We start from the raw sequence: 26,400 nt of genomic DNA, 5'->3' as shown, positions 1-26,400 counted from the left end.
ACCAAAGTCCCAAAAGTATAAAATAATCATGCCAATTTTAAATGTCAGAGGGTGACATTTTTAATATGTTCTGATTTTTGGCCACGGGTCCTACTGTTTTAGCAAGATTTTAGTTGCATGCCTTTACTTTTTTATTACTTCCTTCACACTCACTGTAAAAATGACCCCCACCTGCCTTGATTGATTTTAAATCTATGAATATAAAGTCAATGGTGCACAATGGAAAGGGATCTTCCCTTCTGAGGGAAGTGACAGGTCCAGGTAGAGTATCGAATTCAGTGATTCAGAACATCAAATTAATTTAAAAATTAGTTAAAAGCAGAGTGCGAAATACGAGGGGGGTCCGGGGGGGCTCGACCCCCCCGATTAACCCATGAGACCCCCTGAAAGCCTCAAAAGCAAAATTTAAAGGGGGTCTTAAATTGTGTCAAAAAAATAAAAAATGAAATCTGTTTGCGTATGCAAATTAGCCATGTGTGCGCAAAACAGAAGAAAGACGTGACGTTGACAACAATTAATACTAAAAATGTTTAAATTTTAGTATTAGGGACTGATCTTATCTGTTGTGCCTGTGCACTTTATCTGTTTCACTGTTGGTGAATGAGAAACATCCTCTCGAGTCCTTGTATGTCTGGTGAATGTGAAGAATTGACATTAAAGCTGACTTTGACTTTGACATTGTAATGTTATAGGCCTACTGCATATTGAGAAAATTTAGATCGGTAGATCGGGAGGTGAGGACCCCCCCAAACATTGACAGGTATTTCGCACACTGGTTAAAAGCAACACAAATAAATACAAAATGCCATTTCTACATTAAGGTTTTTATTAATAAGGGTAAATAAATTTCACCTACATGACCCTGTGTGAAAAAGAATTTCTGCATTTAAGGTTAACTTAGGCTTTCTTTTATTGATATTTAAATGTGTTCTCTGTTCTGAAATATTTTTTTTACATACCACTGTATGTCATATTAACTTATAGACACAAGCCTTTATGTATAACAAAAATGTCATGGTTGAGTTTTGGTTAGGCTTTGTTTTTCTGTTATTTTCATTTTTTCATCTCTTTTGGGTTAGGTTTGACTTTATTGTTTTCAGTCATCAGTTATTTTCTGTCATTTTTCACTTCACCTCCTCAGCAGTCAGTCACACCTGTTATCATTTACCAGTCAATTAGCCAGATCCTTGTTCCACCTGTGTAGTGCTCTATTTAAACCTCCCTCTGCCTTCAGTTCGGCACTGGGCCGTCATCATTCCACACCTCTCCAAGCCAGTCCCCGTTTTGCCTTGGAAGCCTTTGTTTTGCTCCTGTTGTTAAGGTTAGTCCTGTCAGTCACTCTAAAGACTGTTTGTTCACTGTTTGTTCCTGGAGAGGTTCTGCTCTGTGTCCTGGTGTCTCCAGAGAACTGCTAACTGGACTAGCCATCCTGGAAAGGCTCTGCTCTGTGCCCTGGTGTCTCTCAAGTTCTGCTAACCTGACTAGCCGCCCTGGTGAAGCTCAGCTCTGTGCCCTGGTGTCTCCAATGAACGGCTAACCTGAGTGCTATGAGGCCTGCTAGCCGAGCAGCACCTTGCAAGTGTGGACTCTCTGTCTCCGGGCCGTCAGCTCCTGCCATCACATTCATCCCTGACCTTCTGCAGTCCTGAACCTCCGGTCTTCATCATTCACCACCCAGCAGACTTCCTTCAATAAAAACTCAAACTTTTAGTCCCGTGTGTGCGTCCTGAGTTCATCGGTAAACAAAACCTTGACAGTACGGCCCAGTCAAAAGGTGAACTCAGGCGCCATGCGGGACTTACCTGCAGGAGTTGACGACCCGGACATCCTCGCATATGTGGAGATGTGCGAACGCCAGATGAGGGAGAGGTATGCCAAGATGGCTTCCGCCCGGGACCCTGCGCCACCCGTCCGGACCGACTCCACTCCCCAGGTGGTTTACGTGGGCGTTGTTACGGCTACCCCGGAACCCAGGAAGAGAAGCCACTCAGCCTCTCGTCGTCTCGGTCATCACCTCCATGACTCGCAACTGGCCCCTCGAGTGAGGCTCATCGTTCCACCTAGCGGAGCTCCACGCATCAAGGAGAGCCAGCTGTGGGATTTCTTCTACGGTGACCGAGACGACCTTCTGCCCTGCTGGCCAGCTGCCACCCCCCAGATTGCCCCGGATTCCTCATCTGTCCCCTCCCGGCGAAGACAGCAAAACCACCGGCGCGGAGGGTCCGTCAAGGCTCAAGAGGAGGTCCAGGAGGATCCGCCTCCAACCTCGGCGTCCGCTGAAGCCTGTGGCCCGGCGCCGCTCTCTGAAGCCTGTAGCGCGCCGCCGCCCTCCAAAGCCTGTTGCCCGTCACTGCCCGAGGTAGCCGAGGAGTTGGTTCCGCCTCCACCAGAGGACTCCGCTCTGCTGGCCACCGTAAGCGCCGCTTTGCCTCAGCCCAAAGCCTCCGAGGGAGCCGCTTTGCCTCAGCCCGAGGTCTCCGAGGGAGCCGCTTTGCCTCAGCCCGAGGTCTCCGAGGGAGCCGCTTTGCCTCAGCCCGAGGCCTCCGAGGGAGCCGCTTTGCCTCAGCCCGAGGCCTCCGAGGGAGCCGCTTTGCCTCAGCCCGAGGCCTCCGAGGGAGCCGCTTTGCCTCAGCCCGAGGCCTCCGAGGGAGCCGCTTTGCCTCAGCCCGAGGCCTCCGAGGGAGCCGCTTTGCCTCAGCCCGAGGCCTCCGAGGGAGCCGCTTTGCCTCAGCCCGAGGTCTCCGAGGGAGCCGCTTTGCCTCAGCCCGAGGTCTCCGAGGGAGCCGCTTGCCTCAGCCGAGTCTCCGAGGGAGCCGTTTGCCTCAGCCCGAGGTCTCCGAGGGAGCCGCTTTGCCTCAGCCCGAGGTCCTCCGAGGGAGCCGCTTTGCCTCAGCCCGAGGCCTCCGAGGGAGCCGCTTTGCCTCAGCCCGAGGCCTCCGAGGGAGCGCTTTGCCTCAGCCCGAGGTCCTCCGAGGGAGCCGCTTTGCCTCAGCCCGAGGTCTCCGAGGGAGCCGCTTTGCCTCAGCCCGAGGTCTCCGAGGGAGCCGCTTTGCCTCAGCCCGAGGTCTCCGAGGGAGCCGCTTTGCCTCAGCCCGAGGTCTCCGAGGGAGCCGCTTTGCCTCAGCCCGAGGTCTCCGAGGGAGCCGCTTTGCCTCAGCCCGAGGCCTCCGAGGGAGCCGCTTTGCCTCAGCCCGAGGCCTCCGAGGGAGCCGCTTTGCCTCAGCCCGAGGCCCCCGAGGGAGCCGCTTTGCCTCAGCCCGAGGCCTCCGAGGGAGCCGCTTTGCCTCAGCCCGAGGCCTCCGAGGGAGCCGCTTTGCTCAGCCGAGGCCTCCGAGGGAGCCGCTTTGCCTCAGCCCGAGGCCTCCGAGGGAGCCGCTTTGCCTCAGCCCGAGGCCTCCGAGGGAGCCGCTTTGCCTCAGCCCGAGGCCTCCGAGGGAGCCGCTTTGCCTCAGCCCGAGGCCTCCGAGGGAGCCGCTTTGCCTCTGTCCAAGTCCCGTGAGGAGGTCCAGGAGGACCTGCCTCCGCCCAAGTCCCGTGAGGAGGTCCAGGAGGACCTGCCTCCGCCCAAGTCCCGTGAGGAGGTCCAGGAGGACCTGCCTCCGCCCAAGTCCCGTGAGGAGGTCCAGGAGGACCTGCCTCCGCCCAAGTCCCGTGAGGAGGTCCAGGAGGACCTGCCTCCGCCCAAGCCTCGTGAGGAGGTCCAGGAGGACCCGCCTCTGGCCTCGGTTTCCACCGAGACCTGTAGCTTGGCACCGCCTCTGACTTCTCTGTTCGGCCGGAGCCGCAGACTGCGGACTTCGAGCCGCTCGACTCTGCCTCGTCGGGGCCGTCCACCACGGCGCCCGCCTCTGACTTTTCTGTTCGGCCGGAGCCGCAGACTGCGGACTTCGAGCCGCTCGACTCTGCCCCGTTGGGGCCGTCCACCACGGCGCCCGTCTCTGACTTTCCTGTTCGGCCGGAGCCGCCGACCGCGGTCTCCGGGCCGCTTGACTTTGCCTCGTCGGGGCCGCCCTCCTCGAGGGTTTAGTCGGGCGATGCTGCTCCGCCGCCTGCCTCGTCCAGGACGACCTCCACGAAGACTTTTCTTTTTGCTTAGCAGCCGTTTTTGCCTGAGTCCTTAAGGCCAGTGCCTTGTTAATTTTTGGGCTCGATTTCAGTTTTGATTACTTAGGATTTTGGGGGTTTTAGAGTTATTTAAGGGGTTCTTTGTTTTTTCTTAGAGTACTTGAGTTTCTATTTTCGTTTGTTTCTCCAGCTCTGTTCTGGTGTTCCAGGTTTGCCTATAGTCTTCCGGTTTTTGCTTTGGTTATTTCTGTTTGCTTTAGAATCCTAGTTTTTTGCCTTGTTCTCTTAGTTTTTGTTTTTGTTCTAGCTTTAGTTATCTAGTGTTACAATAGTTTACCCGTTCCTGTCCTAGTTTCTTTGTTTTGGTTTTTGCATTAGTTTTATAGTTTTTTTTTCTCTTGTACGTCTTGGTCTTTTTCCTAGTTTTTTTTAGTTTTATTTTGATTTTTCTAGTTTTTTGCTTCGGTTTTTCTTTTGTTGTCCCTACCCTAGTTCTTGTTTTGTTCTATAGGTTAGTTCATGCCTGGTTTTCTAGTTTTTGGTTTAGATCTTTAGTTTCCCAGCGCTTCCTAGTTTTGTTTTGGCCCCCTAGCTCTTATTCCCCTGGCGTGTTAGAACGCCCTTTGTCTCCTGGCATTTTAGGATGCCCTCCGCTCTTGTTTCCTGGCATATTAGGATGCCCTTTGTTCCTGTTTCCCTGGTGTTTAGATTTCTAGCGTTAGATTTAGTGTTCCCGGCATGTTTAGACACGCTCTGTTCTTGGTTCCCCGGCGTGTTAGGACGCCCTCTGTTTTCGGATCCCCGGCGTGTTAGGACGCCCTTTGTTCTCGGATCCCCGGCGTGTTAGGACGCCCTTTGTTCTCGGATCCCCGGCGTGTTAGGACGCCCTCTGTTTTCGGTTCCCCGGCGTGTTAGGACGCCCTTTGTTCTCGGTTCCCCGGCGTGTTAGGACGCCCTTTGTTCTCGGTTCCCCGGCGTGTTAGGACGCCCTCTGTTCTCGGTTCCCCGGCGTGTAGGTACGCCCTCCGTTCTTGTTCCTAGGCGTTTTAGACGTTCCTGCTTCCCTCATATCCCGACGTTCTCTTCCCCAGCCCCGGCGTTTTCCTCACGCCCCGGCGGGTTTCCCTTTGGCGCTAAGTACGCCCGTTCCTTCCCTTTGGCGTTAAGTACGCCCGTTCCTTCCCTTTGGCGTTAAGTACGCCCGTTCCTTCCCTCTGGCGCTGTCGTACGCCCGTTCCTTCCCTCTGGCGCTGTCGTACGCCCGTTTCTTCCCTCTGGCGTTGTCGTACGCCCGTTTCTTCCCTCTGGCGTTGTCGTACGCCCGTTTCTTCCCTCTGGCGTTGTCGTACGCCCGTTTCTTCCCTCTGGCGTTGTCGTACGCCCGTTTCTTCCCTCTGGCGTTGTCGTACGCCCGGTTCTTCCCTCTGGCGTTGTCGTACGCCCGGTTCTTCCCTCTGGCGTTGTCGTACGCCTGTTCTTCCCTCTGGTGTTGTCGTACGCCTGTTCTGCCTTGTGGCGATTGTTCGCCTGTCAACGTCAGTTAGACATCTTTTGTTTTGCCTACCAGCACCTGTTAGACATCCTTTTTAGTTCGCCCTAGTGGGTAGTTTTGGTTTGATTTTAGCCCACCATCCTACCTTCCCTCCACCCACCCAGGTTAGATCAGCTTTGTTATGACTCTTGCCCGCCATCCTGCCGTCCCTCCACCCACCCTGGTTCGGTCACTTTGTAGTTTGTTTTGTTTGATAGGCCGTCCGGAGTCCGGCCTTGAGGGGGGGGTAATGTCATGGTTGAGTTTTGGTTAGGCTTTGTTTTTCTGTTATTTTCATTTTTTCATCTCTTTTGGGTTAGGTTTGACTTTATTGTTTTCAGTCATCAGTTATTTTCTGTCATTTTTCACTTCACCTCCTCAGCAGTCAGTCACACCTGTTATCATTTACCAGTCAATTAGCCAGATCCTTGTTCCACCTGTGTAGTGCTCTATTTAAACCTCCCTCTGCCTTCAGTTCGGCACTGGGCCGTCATCATTCCACACCTCTCCAAGCCAGTCCCCGTTTTGCCTTGGAAGCCTTTGTTTTGCTCCTGTTGTTAAGGTTAGTCCTGTCAGTCACTCTAAAGACTGTTTGTTCACTGTTTGTTCCTGGAGAGGTTCTGCTCTGTGTCCTGGTGTCTCCAGAGAACTGCTAACTGGACTAGCCATCCTGGAAAGGCTCTGCTCTGTGCCCTGGTGTCTCTCAAGTTCTGCTAACCTGACTAGCCGCCCTGGTGAAGCTCAGCTCTGTGCCCTGGTGTCTCCAATGAACGGCTAACCTGAGTGCTATGAGGCCTGCTAGCCGAGCAGCACCTTGCAAGTGTGGACTCTCTGTCTCCGGGCCGTCAGCTCCTGCCATCACATTCATCCCTGACCTTCTGCAGTCCTGAACCTCCGGTCTTCATCATTCACCACCCAGCAGACTTCCTTCAATAAAAACTCAAACTTTTAGTCCCGTGTGTGCGTCCTGAGTTCATCGGTAAACAAAACCTTGACAAAAAACACTTCAGATATGAAGTTAAATCAATATGTTCTATTTTGAAAAGGGCAGTTTGATGAATAAATGATGCTGGACATGCAGAGCTCAAATATTCATTGTTTTCAAAATCCATAGCTATGAAATGTATGAATCTTATACATTTTAAAACATTACAAATAATATTCAGAGCAAAGAAGACATTTCTCCCATATAAAAAAAAAATCATTTCAGTGAGAGATGGGGGACATAATTGAAAGGGGAACTGAATTTATGTCTGGGCATCTTTAAAAAGTATGTTTCAACTTTAGTGGTTGTTCTTGTTTTGTAAATAATGTTACATTTTTTTATATAGCATAGTTGTTTTAAAATTGACTCATGTAAAGGAGTAGAAATACATAATTATATAGTTCAACCTGCTCATTTTTAAACATATTAAAGGGAAATTTAATATGTAAAAGGTTGAAATTATGAATGCTTGAAATAAATAAATGAAGAAATAAATAGCACTATGTTTTTCTTAACATGTTATCACAATTATCCAAATATTAACTTCATTAACATTGTAATAATGGTCTTCCTGGGCAAAGTAAGTTTAGCTGAATAGCATTATTCATTCAAGAAATTAAAAGAACATGATAATCTTCCAGGTTTTTACCTTTCAGGGGTCACTACAGTGAGTCATCCGTCTCCATTTAACCCTATCTTCTGCAAATTCTTCTCTCACACCAACTACCTTCATGCCCTCTTTCACTCCATCCATAAACCTCCTCTTTGGTCTTCCACTAAACCTCCTGCTTGGCAGTTCCAACTTCAGCATCCTTCTACTGATGTTCTCACCATCCCTTCTCTGTACATGTCCACACCATCTCAGTCCTGCCTCTCTGCCAGTATCTCCAATATATCTAACACAAGCTGTCCCTCTTATGTACTCCTTCCTGATCCTATCCATCCTCATCACTCCCAAAGAGAACCCCAGCATCTTTATCTCTGCTACCTCCAGCTCTGCTTCCTGTCTCTTCCACTGTCTCTAAACCAGACAATATCGCTGGTCTCATGACTGTGTTGTACACCATTGCTTTCTTTATTGTTAATACTCTTTTATCACACTGTCAAAAACAGTAGATCAGAGAACCTGATATTCAAGCCAGACAAAAAAGTAGTGCTTTAAAGGTTTATTATAAAAAAAATAAAACAACTAAACAAAATCAGATGTGGGCAAGAAAATGTCCAAAGTGGAGCAGGCTGCTCACAGCAGGAGATAACAGGCAGCAGAAGGCAGACAAGAACGAAGGGGCTGGGCAGGAATGGTGGTCAGAGGTTGTGTCTAGAAATCAGAAGAACGATGTAGTATCCACTGAGAGCAAGGCAAACAGGGAATCCAAAAACAGAGAAACTGGTCAAAAACAATACTGGATGGCTAGTCACACAAGGCTTTCGGACAATCTGGCAGAAAATAACTGTGCGAGGCAGGTATAAATACACAGATGCTGGATAATGTGCACAGCACAGGTAGACTGAATGAGGTAAATTGGCTGGGGCTATGGTAGAGCGTGACATACTGAAATAAACACGAAGGAAGCAGAATAGAAGTACATAATCTGACTGAGGACACAAACACAAGACTCCAAGTAAAAATGTATGCAAAAATTAACTTGAAGGCAAAAAGTAAAGAAGTGGAGTAACAATGATAAACATCTAAAAAAATGCAGAAGCAAAACCCAAATGGCAAGACTTATAGAACATAAATGACAAGGAAAAGATTAATCTAAAGAAAAAACATAACCGGACACCTCAAAATCATGACACACACAAAACATCTGACACTTTTCTTCACCTCTTTTTTCCACACTTGCCTTTCCTCCTCACTGTTGACCCTAGGTACGGTACTTAAAATCCTTCTTTATCTCCGTTTAACCTCTTGGCTCCACTTGGGGCCCTCTCATTCACACACATGTATTCTGTCTTGGTACAGCTAACCTTCATTCCTTTTCTTTTAGGTGGAGGAAAATCTAGAGAGACCTCCATCTCTCTAGATTTTCCTCCACCTATTCCCTGCTCTCACTGCAGGTCACAATGTCATCTGCAAACATCCTAATCCATGCAGATTAACTGTCCATCACCACAGCAAACCAAACGTTGCAACCTTGTCATATGCACCTGCTTGTTGCACCTGCCAGTACATTTCCATCTTGATCCTTAATCCCCCTAACCTGCTACACATCCTTCCCATTTCTGACTCTCTTCCTTGTCACCCTGTATAAATCCTTCTCTCCCTCCTTACTATTTTAGCTTCCTCTACCTTTCCTTTCCCTGCATCTCTCTGTACTCCTCGGAGTGTCCCCCTTCTTCTTAACTGATCTGTTTCTCCAAAAACCCACAATCCTGTGCTTCCTCCTTCCACCACCAAGACTTCTTATCAACTTTTCTTCCTGAAGACATACCAAGCACTCTCCTGTCGGTCTCCCTGATAGCATTAGCTGAAGTTATCGAGTCATCTGGAAGCACCTCATACCCACGCAGAGCCTGTCTCAGCTCCTCACAGGAAGCAACACAACTATCTTCCTTTTTCAGCTTGCACCACTTTGTCCTCTGCTCTGCCCTTGTCCTCTTCATCTTCCTCGTCATAAGTCATTCTACACGCTGCCATCCTGTGCTGTCTGGCAACACTTTCACTTTCCACTACCTTGCAGTCAGTTCCTTCGGGTTACATCATATACACAATATGTAATCCACCTGTGTGCTCATTTCTGCTTTTGTAGGTCAGCCTGTGTTCCTGCCTCTTCTGGAAGGAAGTACTGACTACAGCCACTTCCATTGTCTTTGCAATATCTACAACCATCTTTCCATCTGTATTCCTGTTCTGGATACCAAACATGCCAATGACATCATCATCACCTCTGTTTCCAGCTACAATGTGTTCATTGAAATCTCCACCAAGCCCCACTCTCTTATCTCTGGGAATATGCTGCATCACTTCATCCAACTCTCTCCAGAATTTCACCTTATTCTCTAACTCCCATCTTACCTGTGGGATATAACCCCCAACAACTCTGGACATCACACCTTTAAAACTAGCTTCAGACACATCTCCCTATCTGACACTCTTTTTACCTCCAGAACTTTACTGACAAACTCCTTCAAGAAAACTCCTACACCATTTCTCTTTCCATCTACAACAGGGCAGAACAACTTGAACCCAGCTTCTAGCCTTATTGTGTTTCCACTTGGTCTCCTGAACACACCTTCCCCCCTCTGCATCATGTCAGCCAACTCTCTAGCTTTCTATGAAGGAACAAGTTAATGAATCTAATTCTGATAATGTTCAAAATGTTATTTTGTAAGATAGCAACCTATATTTTTGTTCTTCTTCACCCCAAGAAGGTTAGCCAGGTTAGGGATAGGGACTTGACAGCATTTTCCCCTAAACATGTGCAACTTTATCATTTATCTCTAAGGACTTTCTGACTGTTTTTCAGCCCAAACATTTTCTGCACACATGCATCTAGACCTGTTACTGATCTTTGTACTGGAAAGAGCTAGCTGAGGAGTTGGGCTATCATTGTCTTACTTCCTCTCTGTTCTGATGTGACTTATTGATAAATGGGCTCACAGCATGTTGTCTTTGTGGATCTAATTAATTGTGTGTTAACAAAACAAGCTTCATAAATTAGGTGCTTTACAAAGTAATTTCTATCGTTCGAGTTGAAACAGCCCTCTGTCCTGGACTCTGGTCTCTTCCACAGAGAAGTTGGTTGACCCTCAGCTGAACGTCCCCTGGAAAGAAGGAGTGGACGTAATCCAGATTGGCATTTAGTCGGCTCCAAGTCGGATAAATACATTTCAGAAATGTTGGCAGTGAGGATTTTTTGATGTTTTGCGTAGAACAAATTCCAGGTCGGTGTTATGCCAGTTCACCCTCAAAGGGGAAAGCACATCAGAAGCTTAACTTCCCATGGGAAGTTTTGTTCATTAATTAATTGCTGGATCCTACATCCTTGGTATGGCCTGTAAAGCCAAACATTTTGAATCAATTTACACATAAGACGGCCGCTGCATTTCACATTTAGAGTATTGAGAGAGGAGTAGCATACCAGTTCCAATCTTTTAAAAACTTCCCCATGCAGTGAAGAAGTGTTTCCCTTCTTGCAGGTTTCTCGTGTGTTGGCTTTTTTTTTTAATCACGCCTAAATGTTTCAGACGATCAAACAAATTCTAATACCAGGCAAAGATTGATAATATTCATCATCATCTTTCTTTGTCAGTGCAACCTTATACATTTCAGAGAAATTTGTCCTTTGCATTTCACACAAACCCCAGGAAGCAGTGGGCTGCCACAGTGTGGCACCTGGGGAGCATTCTAGGGCTAAGGTACCAGAAACCCTGCAATCTACCCAGAATAGACAGATAGATAGAAAAAGACATTTATCATTCTAGGAAGGATTATGAAGCCATTTCTGAGGCTTTGGGACTTCAGTAAACCACAGTGCGTAAGTATTTTTGTTTTTTGCTAAGTGCCAAAGCATCCAAAAGCACTGTACAGAAAACCAATAAAACAATTCCTAAAATTAAGTGCAGATAAAAAAGATAAAATAACAAGCAATAAAATACACAATAAAACTACTCAACAAGAAGGCCTTTCGAAAGGATCCACAGTGAGAGCCTATACACAAATAGAGAAAGTATGAATGGTAATTAACCTACCTGAATTACTCCAAGACTGCATTGGCGACTCATTTAGGAGGCCACTAAATGACCCAGAACAATCTAATGCCCTGAAGGGTTCATTTGCCTTGCTGTTTGTGATTCAACAATAAGAAAAGGAGGAAATGTATGCTTCTTTGCTGACTAAAAGCAAACAAAAACCTTTCTCACATGTCCCAAAATAACACAATAAAAAAAAAATCTTGATGATTCCCAGCACGTTAAAGAAAATATTGAGGACTGACTAAAGCAGTACATTTGGAATATGAATGACAACGCCAACAGCATTTTAGAAAAAAAAAAGCACCATCACACCTCCAGTAAAACATGGTGGTATGACGGACTGGAGCTGCTTTACCTCTCAGATTATTGTCAATCACAAAAACAGTCATCTGAAGCACACCAGCAAGTCCGCCTCTGAATGTCTAACATCACCTCAAATGAAAGTTTTGGAGCAGTTCATGCTTGAAAACCTTCCAGTATGCCTTAATTAAAGCAATTCCTCAAAGAAGAGTGGATAACGGGTTGCACTTCAGTTATTAGGATTAAGGGCAATTGCTTTTTCATTTATGGCCAGGTTGATTCAAACATTTTTTTAAGGAGAAATCACCTTTTGTAAATCGCATTGTGTATTTACAAAGTTTATCTCTCATGGTATTTGTTTGATGAGGCAAAACGTTTTAGTGAGAGAAAAATAACAATCCAAAGCACTGTTAAAAAAGGGGATGCTGTTATAAATGCCTATTTAAATAGCCAAGCTGAATTACACAATAGTAATTGCCTGTTAGTCAGGAGTGTTTCCTTTATTTTATATAAATAGATCTGATTTAGTTATACATACACTATTAGTTGAAATTTTCCATATTCCTTTGCAGTGTGAGCAGTTTACTGATATTCTGTTAGCTGGTTTATTTATGGAGGAAGAAGTGACTCACAGGGCATCAAAGGTTTCAGCTATCTTGATGCAAATAGACTTTGACACAACAGTCTGTAGCAATGCTGGAAAATGCAAATGCAGAACTAGGAGATATCCGCTAAAAATCTCCAACCCTTATTTGCTTTTGCCTGATGTGTGTTTACAGTGCTTTGCAAAAGCATGTTTCTTTCCCATTTTGTAAAGTTGGAATCACAAACTTTGATGACATTGTTTTACAAATGAAAATATGAAAGAGCATTTGTATTCAGCCTTCCTGAACCAGTACTTCACAGAATCATGCATCACTGTTGTAATGGCTGAATGTCTTTTAGGCTTTGCATGTATAAAGACTGAGAGATTTCCTTATTTAAGATGACGAAATTGTTCAAGCTCAGTCAGATTGGAAAGAGCAAATCAGTGAAAATCACTTTTCAGGTTTTGCTACAGATTCTCAATTGGATTTTGGTCTGGACTTTGACTGGACCATTCTAATACATGAAAGCAGTGAAGCTCCGGTTGCATGTTTCAGGTTAGAGTAAAGAGTGAGTCTATGGCCTAGTCTCACATCTTTTCTAGCCACTAAAAGATTTTCTTTCAGGATTGCCATGTGTTTAGCTCAATCCAGCTTTCCATCAACCAGCTTCCCACCTCTGAAAGCATCTCTGCCTCATGAAGCTGCCCCCCACCATGTTTCACTTTGGAAGTGGTGTTTTCAGGGTTAGTTTTCCACCCCACTTTTTGTTGAGTATGAAGGCCAGGAAATTCAGTTTTTCGCTCCTCTTACCAGAGCACCTTCTTCCACATGTTTTCTCTGTCTCCCTACATGGCTTGTAGCGAGCTGCAAATGAGATTTCTTAGTGTGCTCTTTAAGCAACAGCTTTCTTCTTGGTCTTCTCACTCTTCTCACCTATAAAGGGCCGATTTGTTGATCGTATGACTAAACGTTATCCTGTCACTAGTTGTTCCCAGCTGAGCGGTGGGCCTTTACAGCTCCTCCAGAGTTACCATGAGCAACGTTGCTGCCAGTCTGATTAAAGCTGTTCTTTTTCTAATCTCATTCTAGGTGGACGGTTGGTTTGCACGCTTTTCATTTTTAGATGATGCTGTGCGAGATAATCTGTCAGACGTTTAAAGAGTCCCGTTTTGCTTTATGATCTAACCCTGTATTAAGCCTCTGTGGAACTTTATCTGTGACACTGCAGCTGGGTTCCATTGTCTCCTCAGAGTAATCTGTATCACTGCATTGTTCTAGGGATGTTAGAATGAAAGGGGCTGAATAAAAGTACATGCCACACTCTTCAGATTTTCATTTGTTGTAATGTTAGTCTATCACACAAAATGAAATATATTCAAGTCTTAGGTTATAATGCAGCACATGTTTAATCACTTTGTCATCATTGTGTGAGCCCTATTAAAATTTTTTGTGTATATTTGTTACAGTTGGAACTGAAAAGGAAAATAAGTTATCGATCCCAAAACATATGTGATGTAAACCAGGAGGACGGCAGGGTTTGACCCCTTCGTTCTCTCAGCTCATGTGATGGTCCACAGCGATCAGATCAATCAGAGCAAAACTCTCAGCATACAGTGATAGATGTGTGGGGAGTTATCCTTACTGCAAATTGATTAGTGACTGGAGCACTGTTTTCCCCCTCCATGTGAGGTCAATCCACCATCGTGATCCCGGCTCTTAACGCTCAGAAGATAACCCCTGATTTGTACCGAGGGGGGGTTAATCCAGAGACAACGAGAGGACGCTGTTTAACGCGCTGCATCTGCAAGCTGTCGCTCTGCCAGGACTTAGCTGTCCAACAGTTGCAAACGCGATGAGACAACAGCCCCTTTCACGCCTGACCCTCAAAGCCTCGAGCCCCCGCAGGATCACAGCACACTCATCAGCAAACTTAATTCACTCAACGGCTGGGACACAACATAAAGGGGTTCAGCTCTTTTCAATAGAAGAATCCCTTTTATTGGATTTGACAGAAGTCTTTGCGTGAACATTCATTTAACTCTCTGAAAGAATGCGTCTCTGGATTCAAACCCCCGTGGTGTTAAAATCAGCAACAGCGCACATCAGGCTCTGATATAATGTAAAGGATCAGCTCAGTCAAAGGCAGAAAAAGGCTCCAGAAAACCTCTTAATTTAAGTCTAATGACTAAGTGGTCTTAAAACTTAAAAGTGACACATACTCAGGTCCTTTCATTTATCTACGTTGTCTCACTGTATTTTTCACAACAGTGCATTTTATTCTGTAAGAATGTGATACCATTTGATGGGAATTTGCTCAAAGTTAGGGGTTATGCTTCTCGATGATACCCAGCATGCAACTCATCTCTGCTTTAAAAGCTGGCCAACCATGTCCTCTTTAAAGCCTTAAAACCACAAGCTTCTGCGTGTTTAATTTAAATACTGTGTGAGAGTTGATGTATATAAAGACATAAAGATGTGGGGATGGGGAGTGTTGGTGCCTGTCCCCGTCCTGGACGGGTCGTGAGTCCGTTGCAGACCTACAAATCCAGCTGTCGTTAAAAGGTCTCAGGAGGTTGTCAGAGAAGATTGGTGAACAGACAGTATCCTGCAGACCTAGGAACACAGCAGACATCTCAAGGATAAAGTAAGTTGTGAAAACACTTATGGCAGGATCAGGTTATAAAACAAAAACCCAAACTTTCAACCTCTCACAGGATACTGTTTAAGGTAGCCCCCCAAGGACCACATGTGGTGCCCTCAAGCCTGTTGTAAAAATAGCACAACCCTGTTGTTGTGACCTGCATCTAAAATGTTATTTTATTCTTTTGCTCTTCTTTTGTAATCACACTTGCGTTTAAAATTACATCATCTAAAAAAGTGCACGAAATATGTTCATTTTACATGAGGTTAAGATGATCTCTGACTCTTGTAGTTCAAAGGTCAGTACTGGTAGCCCTTCATATGACCCAGGACCAATGAAACAGCTCTCAGTTTCAAAAAGGTTGGTGACCCCTGGTTAAATTCATCATTCGAAAGCTGGAAACTGCAAACCTACCAGGACATAGCCATTCACCTAAACTGGCACGTAACACAGGTAGAGCATTGATCACAGAAAGAAGCCAAGAGTCCCATGGTTCCTCTGGAGGAGCCTCGGAGACCCACAGGTGAGAGAACATGCCGACAGAACAACTAGTAGTTATGCACTCCACAAATCTAGACTCTACAAAAGAGATACAATTTTGTTGAATTGTTGGCAGGAAATGAATCGCTTGTTCAGTTTACCACAAGCCATGTAGGGGCCACAGAAAATGTGGGAAAATGTGGGAAAGAAAGCCGTGGTGAGATGAGATCAACACCGAACTTTCTGGCTACATAAAAAATGCTATGTGTGAAGGAAAGCTAACTCCCAATGGTGAAATATGGCAATGCTAGCTGTGAAGGGGGCATTTTTTCAGCAGGAAGAGGAAGCTGTTAAGAGTTGCATGGAGCTAAATACAGGGCAATCCTGAAACACTTGAAGCTGAATGTTCACCTTCATGCAGGGAAAATACACTAAACACCAAACTTGAGCAACAATAGAATGGTTCAGAACAAAGCATGTTCATGAGTTAGAATGGCCTAGTCAAATTCCAGACATAAACCCAATTTAGAATCTCTAGTAAGACATAAAAAAGATGTCCAGGGATAATCAATTTCCAACCCAACTCAGTTTAAGATTTTTTAGGGAAAGAAGAAGGGACAGAAATGGCATTCTCTTTACATTCAAAGCTGGTAGAGACAAAACCCAAAAGACATAAGCTGTTGTAACTGACAGCTGATTCCACAAAGAAGTTACTCAGGAAGGCTGAAAAGGTGTATGCATCATTTTCCTTCCACTTCACATGTACAGTGGTCTATCACATAGAATGCTAATACATTACACTGAAGTTTATGGTTGTAATATAACTAAATGTGGAAGAGTTCAAAAGGAGTTGAATACTTGTTTTATACTTGTGAAGTTCAGCCACATATTTAGATGTATTAAATAAATAAAAAAAGAATTACCTTGTTCCCACAAACCAGGAAGTATGATTTGTCGACCCAACAGCTCAGCCATCAACAGAACGGAAATGGGAACATGAGTGGTCTGATCCATCGGTGTCACATGCATGTGACGCTCCACGCTGCATTCAGCCCTCTTTCTGCTGCGAAAACATAAATGCTTCCTTTGTGACCTTCCTTTCAGGCGATGAAGATGTTGGATGCATAAATTCACGAACTGTGATTTTGCAACAAAAGTCATACAAAGCTCGTGTGTACAAAGAAACCCCCCCCTTTAAGTAAAAGATAAAAGCCTGCCAGCTTCTACAAAGATTGGCCTCATGCTCTAAAATCTGATGAGTGTTTCCCAAAGTGTATATTCATGCCTTTAGACAGTCTGTTGAAGAATGTGATGAAAAACAGCTCTAAAATACATGAATCTCAGCACAAAGTAGGTCAGAAGTAACTGCTTCATCTTCAGCCTATTGTGTTGTCTGATGCTTGAGCTCAGCATTACCACATGACAGCCTGATTGATGGAACCGGTTCTGCGGATTGGCTCTGAACTGTTGTGACACGGGTTTTTGATAAAGCACTCAGGCAAGGCTCCTCTTGCATTTTCCTACATGTCTGCTGACATGTCAGGGTTTGTAGCAGACGGCTGAGGGACGCCGCTGATAAAACGCCATCACTTTGTTATCAAAGACAACAACATCGTGTTGAAGGAGGACACGTTTTTTTTCTCTTAACACTGATTTATTATGTATGATAAAGACAGATAGGTTACAGTGCCCTGCAAAAGTTGCTTACTCCATCTAACCTTGTTCTATGTTGCCACCATAAACTCCAGTGTATAATTTCGAGATTGTATGTGATTGTATGTGATAGACTAACACACAGTGCTGCATTAATGCAAAGTGGAAGGATTCATTTGCTGACAAAAAGCTGCAGTGTGGTTGGGATTTGCTTTCAAGCCCACCTGAGTTCATACTTTTTAGAATGAAATTTCACAGCAGAGATCTTTAAGGGTAATGCCATCATGTGATCAGCTTTGCATATATACAAGCTGGAATTATTGCCTTACTATTTTTTAAAGAAAGGTATCTTTGAACAGCAACTGTCAAGCTTTCCAGCAAATCCTCAGTTGAGTTTGGCTCCAGACTTTAGGCCATTCCAACACGTGAATGTGGAGAAAACAGCGTGAAGCGTCCACTCTCTCATAAGGAACAGATTTGTGGAGTGTGTTTCATAATAGTTGTCTTGTCAACAGATTATTCTGCTAAGGTATGAATCTCCAAAAGCTCCTCCAAAATTGCTATGGGCCTCTTGGCTTCTTCTTCGATTGATGCTCTCCTTGGGAGTTTAGGTATCTTTCCATATTTTGGTAGTGTTGGAGTTTTGCCATACAATAGCTATATTCAGATGATGGGTTCAACAGAGCTCGTTGAGATGTTCAAAGTTTTGGGTACTGTATTTTTTGGACTATAAGTCACACTTTCTTTCACAGTTTGCCTGATACTGCAACTTGTTGGTAATTCATACTGACCAATATGAACCAAGGAGTAAAAATTTATAACTTCACTGATGCACTTTTAAGAGCTTTACTGACCTTTTTATGTTGCTCTCAAACATCCATGTTGTACTGTTAGCTTATCACATAGTACCGTAAGGCACACGGATTTTATGAAGTAAATTTCTAAATAAATGCAACTTATAGTCCAGTGCGATTTCTATGTTTTTCTTCTTCTTTAAGGCACATTTTTTGACTGATGTAACCACTGAGCTATATAATACACTGGAGTGCTAATCGCCCGCTGTTAGAACGAGTCGCTTTGAAGCCAAATTCAAATTCAAACCATTGCTTTCAGTTTAGGTGACTTTGCGCATGTAGCGCTGATTAATGCAAACCTATTAATGTAGTAAATATGAGAAAATCAAAGAAATGTCAATGCATATTCATCCGGTCACAAATACCTTTTTATACAAAACTGTCATTGTTATAAAAGGCTTATCAACTGTTTGTGATCAATTTAAAAGGAGGTATTCCAGTGTTCTGGTTCATAAACTAGTTAAATAATTCAACTGAAAAATGTATGTTTAGTTTTCTTAATAATTAATTGTATAAACACGAATAACTTTACAACAAATTTTAGCAAACAACTAAGTTAGGCTTAACTTTTTCAATTGAAGAATAAATCTGCAAAGTATTTGCATAACATTTATGTAGCATATTAAGACACTAGACTATATTATTTCATCATTTGTACTGACATTTGGTTTCAGCGTGTTAAAATGTAATCAGGCTCAACACCTGGGATCATATTAACAAGATAAGAATGAGAGATGAGCACCTGAATAAAACATCACTGCACTGAGATCCAACGTAACCCCGTATGATGCCCTCAAGGCCTCAGTATCTGCTGGTTTGCAGAGAAAGGCACGTGGAGCAGGAGGAAGTGTGGAGAAAGTTTTGCTATACCTGGAGCTTTTTTTAATCAAACACCCCATAGCAATGAGGAGAAAATAAAAGCCAAAAAATATTTTTTTAAAAATGGAGTGAGAAAGTTTTACTTCTGAGAAAAATAAAGCTAAGACAAATTTATATGAGTTTCACAGTTTGGTTTCGTACCTAAGAACTAAACGAAACAGCTGCAACAGGTAGAACTGGGCCAGGTCAAGTGTACACCGAGGTAGCGGGTGTTTTTATTTATTTATGATGTCAGATTAAAAAGCCCTCTTCACATACAGAAGACAATAAACAAATTAAGGTGCTCCTCAAATTCTCTCATTTGCAGTTCAATGTAGCAGTTTGTGGCATTTCAGGTAGAAAACAATGTTTTTTTATGGAAATAAAGACTAAAATATTTGTTCCTTCCCAGATACCACGGCTGGATGAAATATGAGTTTTTGCACCCTTTAAACAAAATACAACCACAGCATTAAAATATACAATTTTGTTCTCACTGTCTAAAACTAAATGATTACAAATCGTTCAGTTTTAGGTCAGTAAGGATTACCAAAATTAATCCTTTTGCTAAATATTTTTTATGTTAGCACACACTAAACATTTAGGGAAAGCCGAGACAATAATAAAAAAAAAAGGATGATAAAAAACAAGATATAGGACAGAGTTGTGGACCTCAGTCTGTTTGTATCCTTGGATATGATTCCCAGAGGCCTAAAGGTGCCACATGTGTCTATTAAAATGATTGTAAAGGAGCACGACACTACGGCAGCTTATAGAAAACAGGGTTCTTTGTCTCAGGCATAAATATGTTTTGGTGTGAAATTTGTGCCTCAACCCCAGACCTGCAAGCAGGAAAACCATTTTCATTATACAGTGAAACAAGTCGTTGGACAGATTTGCCCCTTAGTGAAGAAGAAGCCATTGCTTCAGAAGAAACATAAAGAGCTAGGTTAGGTTCTGCAGTGCGCTCAGGGACAGAGACTTAAATGTTTGGACACATGTCCAGTGGTCTGAGGAAACTAAAACTGAAGTAACTTCAGTGACCATCGTCTCATTTAAAGGAAAAAGGGGGAAGCTTGCAGGCCTGAGAACACCATCTGAAGTTTGGGGAGGTCCGGCAACATCATCTTGTTAGAGTGTTTTCCTGCAGGATGGGATGCACCTCACAAAACCTCATGAGAAAGGAACATTGTGTTGAATATTAAAGCTACATCTCAAGACATCAACCAGAAGGTTAAAGCTTGGACATACATGGGTCTTCTCAACGAACAATGACCCATGCAACCAAATTAGTTACGAAATGATTTAAGGGCAACACAGTTCCCATTTCTGATTAAGTACTCTCACAAACACACACACAACTGGGGATGTGTGTGTGTTTGGCATAAATGGGCTGTGAGATCTTTGGCAGCCTGGAGTAGCTGGTGGTCGAAAGATGAAGAATACAGTAAAAAATGTACAGGAGGACGACGCTGGCGTGTTAATTAACTTTGGCGGTGTGTGTCTTCCTGTGGTTTTGAAAAGCAAAGCATACATGCAATAACGCGTCAAGAGTTTTACAAGCTTTTACATTCAGACTGTTAGCACATTTATACATGATAAACGTTTGATGCATTTTGTTTGAAAGTTGAAATAAAATGGCCTCGGATTAAAGTTTGTCTGCATTGTATGTCTGAGCTAACCGGTGGTTATTCATGTAGGAAGAATAAGGGAAGGAAGCAAAGAGAGAAGTAAAGAGAGAACCTTGGGTCCCCCGGCTGACAGATGTGGTGCTTGGTCACTACTTGCCTGCGAATCAAAACCTTTTCTTCTGGGTTTAGCCGAACGCTGATGAGATCTCTGGGTCTCTCCCATTCGGCCTGTGTTTTTCAAAGAGTCTCCTGGGGCGATGGTAAACAAGGCTTGTTGATCCTTGAGGAACTTCTTATCTGGTCTTTGTTGGCCCCTGCGTACATTGATCAAACTATTGTTGTGCTTGTCCCATTGAGGCGGGAATGAATGGGCCTGCTGTGTCACATCTTTCAGCTTCCCTCAAAATGAAGACGTTCCCACCAAAAGAGAGCTGATGGGCAAAGTGAGGCAGCCAGACTACGCCTCATATAGCTTAAATGATGATTTTATTATGCCACTAATAAGGTGTGAATGACTTCTTTGTGATTTCCCCAATTAAGAACAGCTCTTGGTTCCAGACTGCTCATATAGTAATGTGTATTTTATACTTTTTCTTAATCTCATTTGTTTTTAAATTACCAGCATTCGTCATTTTTTTGCCATATAATGTAGATCCTCCTAAAAATGGCTTATAATTTATTCCACTAAAATTCATTTTTTATTAGTTTCAATTTACAGTTTGTTGAAAAAGTGTTGTTACCCCTCAAAACTTTTCACATTTTGTTACATTATGGCTGCAGAAGTGTACTGATGTGTTTTATTTGGAGTTTTTGTTGTAGAGACCAAACATTGAAATCAAAAGATTCAGCCGACTTCAATTTCAAGGGACAATAATACTTTAACTGGTTTTATCTTCCATGAATGAAAATAAAACTATGTAAAAAAAAATCTGACGCAAGATCAAGCTGCTCGGTGTTGTTGCTGTTGAGATAATGAAATTTAGACACAGCATTTTTATTTTGTCTCTGAGACAAGAAACATCCCAGACGTGCAGTTTCCTTGTCATCTATCACCCAAAAGTGTAGTTTCATAACTGCAACACATCTTGCAGATGTCCCACTTTATCTGTGGGTTTGGGTGTGGTGGTTCCCTTACTGTAAGAAAGAGTGCACTTCCCAGAGGAAGTGAGATTCAAGCGCCCTCTACTGGTAGAGGCAGATTTCTGGACTTAAGGTTTAATCTGAGGTGTACCTGCAGGGAGAAAGCAAAAGTAGAATCTGTATTCATTTGATTTTTTTTATCCTAACTGAGCTCTTCTTAACTTTTTTTTTGTTGCATCAGATATTGAAGCAGCTAAATTAGGCTGCAGGAAAATGTTTTCCACCTAATTGTCACTTCATTCCTCCAACCGGAGTTCTTTCGTTTCTGTTCCTTTCAACCAAAAATGATTACTCTTGATTTCCTTTGAAATAGAGTTCACCCATAGAGCATTCATTTGGCAATACAATCATCAAAATCCTTCTCCTAGCTATATTTATCTGTTTACTTTATCTTGACACATCCTTCCTTTGCATTGAATGGAGACTTTGCTATTCTACATGTTTCACATGTTTCAACATGGCTGGATTGCAGCAAATAAGGAAAACCTCCAACTTTGTGTGTGTGTGTGTGGGGGGGGGGGTCTGTCGCTGTTATCAACGATCAATTATGCAGATGTTTTGTACCTCTATGATGCTTTTTTTAATATGAACAGAACTCTTAGAACCTATCCATGAAACACAACAATGTAAATAATGATGTCAAGTTAAAGGAGTAAAAGGATCTTAAAAATCTGTTAAAACTGAATTGTTTGGATTTTTTAAATTAACTTATTTAGCTGTCCTTTTAGCTATTCCTATTCACAAACATAGTCCAGACCAAGAAGAATGCTCATTGGTCCTTTGAATGAGTGCATATTGTTGCACCAGTTTTCTAAATTGAAACTGAATCCTGTCCACCCCATCTCTCTTTCCATTTCCTTGTCCCTGATTCTTTCTCCCTGGTCACCATACGTTCTGACAGCCTCACCTGCACACACATTTGGTTGTTTACAGCCTCCTCTCTTTATGTTGAAATTTGTCTTTCCATTAAGGGAAGGAAGAATTATTCTCTAATCTTTGTCAGGATGTTTTACTCGCTCTTCTTATTCTCTTTCCCTAAGTCTTCAGTTCCCCTCTTTATCTCCTCAATTTGATTGTTTCTCACATCTGGCCCTTGCAGCCTCTTGGTTTTTCAGGGTCTGCTGGCTCCATATTTCCTCTGCGTCTTCTTGTCTTTTGTTATCGTTTTTTATTTTCCGTTTCACTATCTCCCGGACTCCCTTCTCTTCTTCCACGAACTCCCCTCTAACAATTTCTCTTGCCTCCCTGTTTGATGGCTTGTTTCTGGGAACCGTTCTTTCTCTGCAAACCTTTACCTTGGCTCCAGCCAGCGCTATCTCCAGCTCAGCAATAAATTGTGCTGTCGGACAGATAGTACAGCAAGGGATCCATCCAGTGGTATAATTTTCTTTCTTGCAATTTGATTGTCTTTGGCCAAAAAGCACAATGGGCTGACCCTTCTGCTCAGCCACAGCAGGCGCTTCGCTTTGGCTGACTTGGACCGGGTGGAACTGGGGCCCCAGAGACATGAGGGACTCTGCAGCAAGCCCTGTCACTACTCAGGACTGGAGTGGAGATGTCAAACAGAGCTATTGAAGCAGGAGAATAGAGGCTTGGCCAGGGGGAGGGCTGAGTCTAGCCTATGTTGTGGGATACTTGCAATCATGAGAAATATAAGGTTTGGGGGGGGGGGGGGGCAAGGGGTGATCTAAACTGACTCTCGGCAGATAGATGTAGCTCCGCTGAGCTTCACCCGGCATCAGCACATCCATCTGGAATCGCTGCCATTGGGATTTCAATCCCGCAGAAAATGGACGAGCCAATCAGGATCACAGGGTGGGATTTCCATAGATGTGATGTATCAGAGAAGCGATTGTTTGGATTCAGACAACAATGGCGGCTCGCAGGAAGCAAGCATTAACATTGATGCTGCTATTTCATCAGTGTTGTCCCATCTACAGACTATTAATTCATTAAAAGGACACCAGAGAACGGCTTTGAAGGCTTTTGTTAGTGGAAACGATGCTTTCGCTCTTCTCCCCACCGGGTTTGGCGTGTCAGTAAAGATTATGAGTAAAGAAGTGGTTAATACAATCGTATGCAAGGCTTTTTGATAAGGCCCCTCCTTCTGAAATACATCTCCAGTGGAGCAATCCCAGATGGTTGTATGGAACTACATCCATCTGGCGAGAGTCAGGTTAGGGGCGATCCACATTTCTCGTTTATCACTGCTTAGTTGGCCGATCTGCTTGTACTGAGGCAAATATTCAGCCATGGCAAAACAAATGCCAAAATGAGATTGCTCAATGTGCCACTGCTTGGTAAACACTGATGCAGGTCGATTTGTGCTGATGTTCAACTCTCTGCCTCTTCATTGACTGAACTGAACTTGTCTTCCAGCTTTCTGAAACTGTTCTTTGTAATGTTTGTTTAAAAAAAAACGGATTAAATATCCTGAATGTGCCATAGAGAGAATAGAGGGGCTTTATATGGTTACACTGTATGTGATTTTGTATGAAGACCATGGTAAGGTTTTAAAAATAATCAGCCACAATGTGGTCATGGCCTCTGTCTGCACGGGCTTATTAAGGTTTAGTTCAAATTTTTTGAAGGGGGGTTCAGTGAAATTATTGTAATCAGTAAAATGTGGTAGTCTCCCTTACTGAGATGATATGATGGATATTGATAATGGTACCCTCTACTATGTACTTATGTGAAGAGACATCATTATAAACTCTGTACTTCTTTCGTTTTTTGCTTTGTATGCACTTAGCAGCAGTCCATGTCCTTTGAGGAAACCAGTTGAAAACAAGATGCTAATCTGTGACCGGGTACAAATGCATAAGGCTGACACACACACAAGGGAAACATCCTGACAGGATGGAGCTTAGAGTATAAGAAGAGATGGAAACTGTTGTTTTTTTTGCCACAGTTCTGCCAGAGGTCTCTTAAAGATGGCTGATCTGTGGTCCAGTGTTTGAGGTAAACTGAATCTCGGTTTCATTCACATTGTGCTAATACTTTGTTACTTTTATTTGCCCTATTATGGAATATATATAGCTAATCCTAATCTTCTTTCTTTTGCATTATTCCGAGAACTGTTACCTCTCGAATAAAGAAACTGGGTTGATACCCTGCTCTGAGAATTTCAACACTTCTATTCAAACTCTATGTGATATGACATCTGTCACTTTAATAAGTAAAAACTCTGAAGTGATGCGGTGAGGTTGTTGTTGTTTTTTTATTATTCTGGTAGCAGCAGATGAGGGTCTTGGGCGTAACAGCGGTGACATTGCATACCTAATGTGAAGCACTCGGTTGTCTGTCTGGAATTTGGATTGGCACTAGCCGAACAATGATTCCAGGTTCAATTCAATTCAATTTAATTTTATTTATATAGCGCCAATTCATGAAACATGTTATCTCAAGGCACTTTACAAAGTCAAATTCAATCATATTATTTAGATTGGGTCAGATTATACAGATTGGTCAAAAATTTCCTATATAAGGGAGCCAGTTGATTGCATCAAAGTCCCGACAAGCAGCATTCACTCCTGGAGAAGCGTAGAGCCGCAGGGAGAGTTGTCTGCATTGTCCATGGCTTTGCAGCAATCCCTCATACCGAGCAAGCATGGAGCGACAGTGGAAAGAAAAAACACCCATTAACGAGAAGGTTACGCTGCCTGCGTTTACAATAGGTTATTTCAACATTCTTGGCAGTGTAGCTGCTAAGCACATCACATCCTGCTGCCGCTTTTACAGTCACACCGCTGAGCTGCAACAACCAATCAAATAGCAAATGGAAAGCAGTAGTCCTTCTAGTCCTTTTGGATCCATAACAAGAAGGTCTTTTCCTCATCGTGGTCAGAGCTGCTGGAAAAGGACAAAACAAGCTTCATGCTAGTGGGGCATGATATTCTTATGTGAACCAGCATCTTAATGTGGCCCAAGCCAGTTTTGGGTTACGATCGGACTGGGAACATGCTGCTGAGCCTGAGGTAGGTTCAGGAGACAGGGACACAGCAGGGAAAAACCTATCTGGCAAATACTAACAGCATGATAGCATCATGAGGGCCGACCCAAAGTTGAACGGAGCCCTGAATAGATTTATTTGGGATATCCTAAAAATAACTATACACCCACCATTCTAACAATTTGCATATTGTGGATTTAGGGTAACTTATTTTGCGTTAACTGTTGGTCAACACTTTTTATACTTGTCACTGTATGACAGTAACGTCAATCAGTTTACAGTATTTGTTTAAAAAACAGTGTTGGGATAAAGTGTTTTAGGAGGTGAAAACTGTGAAGGATTGGGAAGATTTGGTTGTTTCTCTAAGTTACTCAATTGCTTTCCAAGCCAAGGGACTTTCAATAGAGACTCAGGAAGGAAGGGCCCAATTTGATTGGTTGCACTTGCATATGGAGAATCTCAAGTTGTTTTGAGTTTTTTTTTTCTGACAGTTATAGTATGCAAAAAGGTTTGCCCCCATCTTTGGATGAGCAACAAAAATGATTAAACTGCAGTGGTGGCAATTTCCAGCATACTGTGACTATCAAAAAATAAAATATTTGTTTTGCGTTAAAAAACCTACTAATTTTCTTTAACAATAAGAGATCACAACTAAGTGACAGTATGTCTCTAAACCTTCTCATTCAAAAAATGCTTTTTCCTTGGATGATTTTAATGTCTGCAAGGAACATGATTGAATAACCAATAAAAGATGGATTATCTCTTTTGGTTCAGGCTTTACTGCCAACTAGTTCATTCTGGGATGATAACAATATTTGGATGAAATATTTGCACCAAATCGTACATAACTGGGCCTCCGTGTCTTTGTTCTCCTACACAAGCAGTTGTGCAAACTACTGTAGACTTCAAGCACAAATGTTTTAATTTAGGAGCTTCAAAGAAAGTGAAAAAATATCTTCAGGTTTCTTCTGGGGATGCAGGACTGGGAAAACGTCTCTCTCAGCATGGATAAATATTTGGATTAA

Source organism: Fundulus heteroclitus, chromosome 19 (assembly GCF_011125445.2).
Source record: "Fundulus heteroclitus isolate FHET01 chromosome 19, MU-UCD_Fhet_4.1, whole genome shotgun sequence".
In the NCBI taxonomy this organism is placed as follows: Eukaryota; Metazoa; Chordata; class Actinopteri; order Cyprinodontiformes; family Fundulidae; genus Fundulus; species Fundulus heteroclitus.
This window is presented reverse-complemented; position numbering follows the sequence as displayed.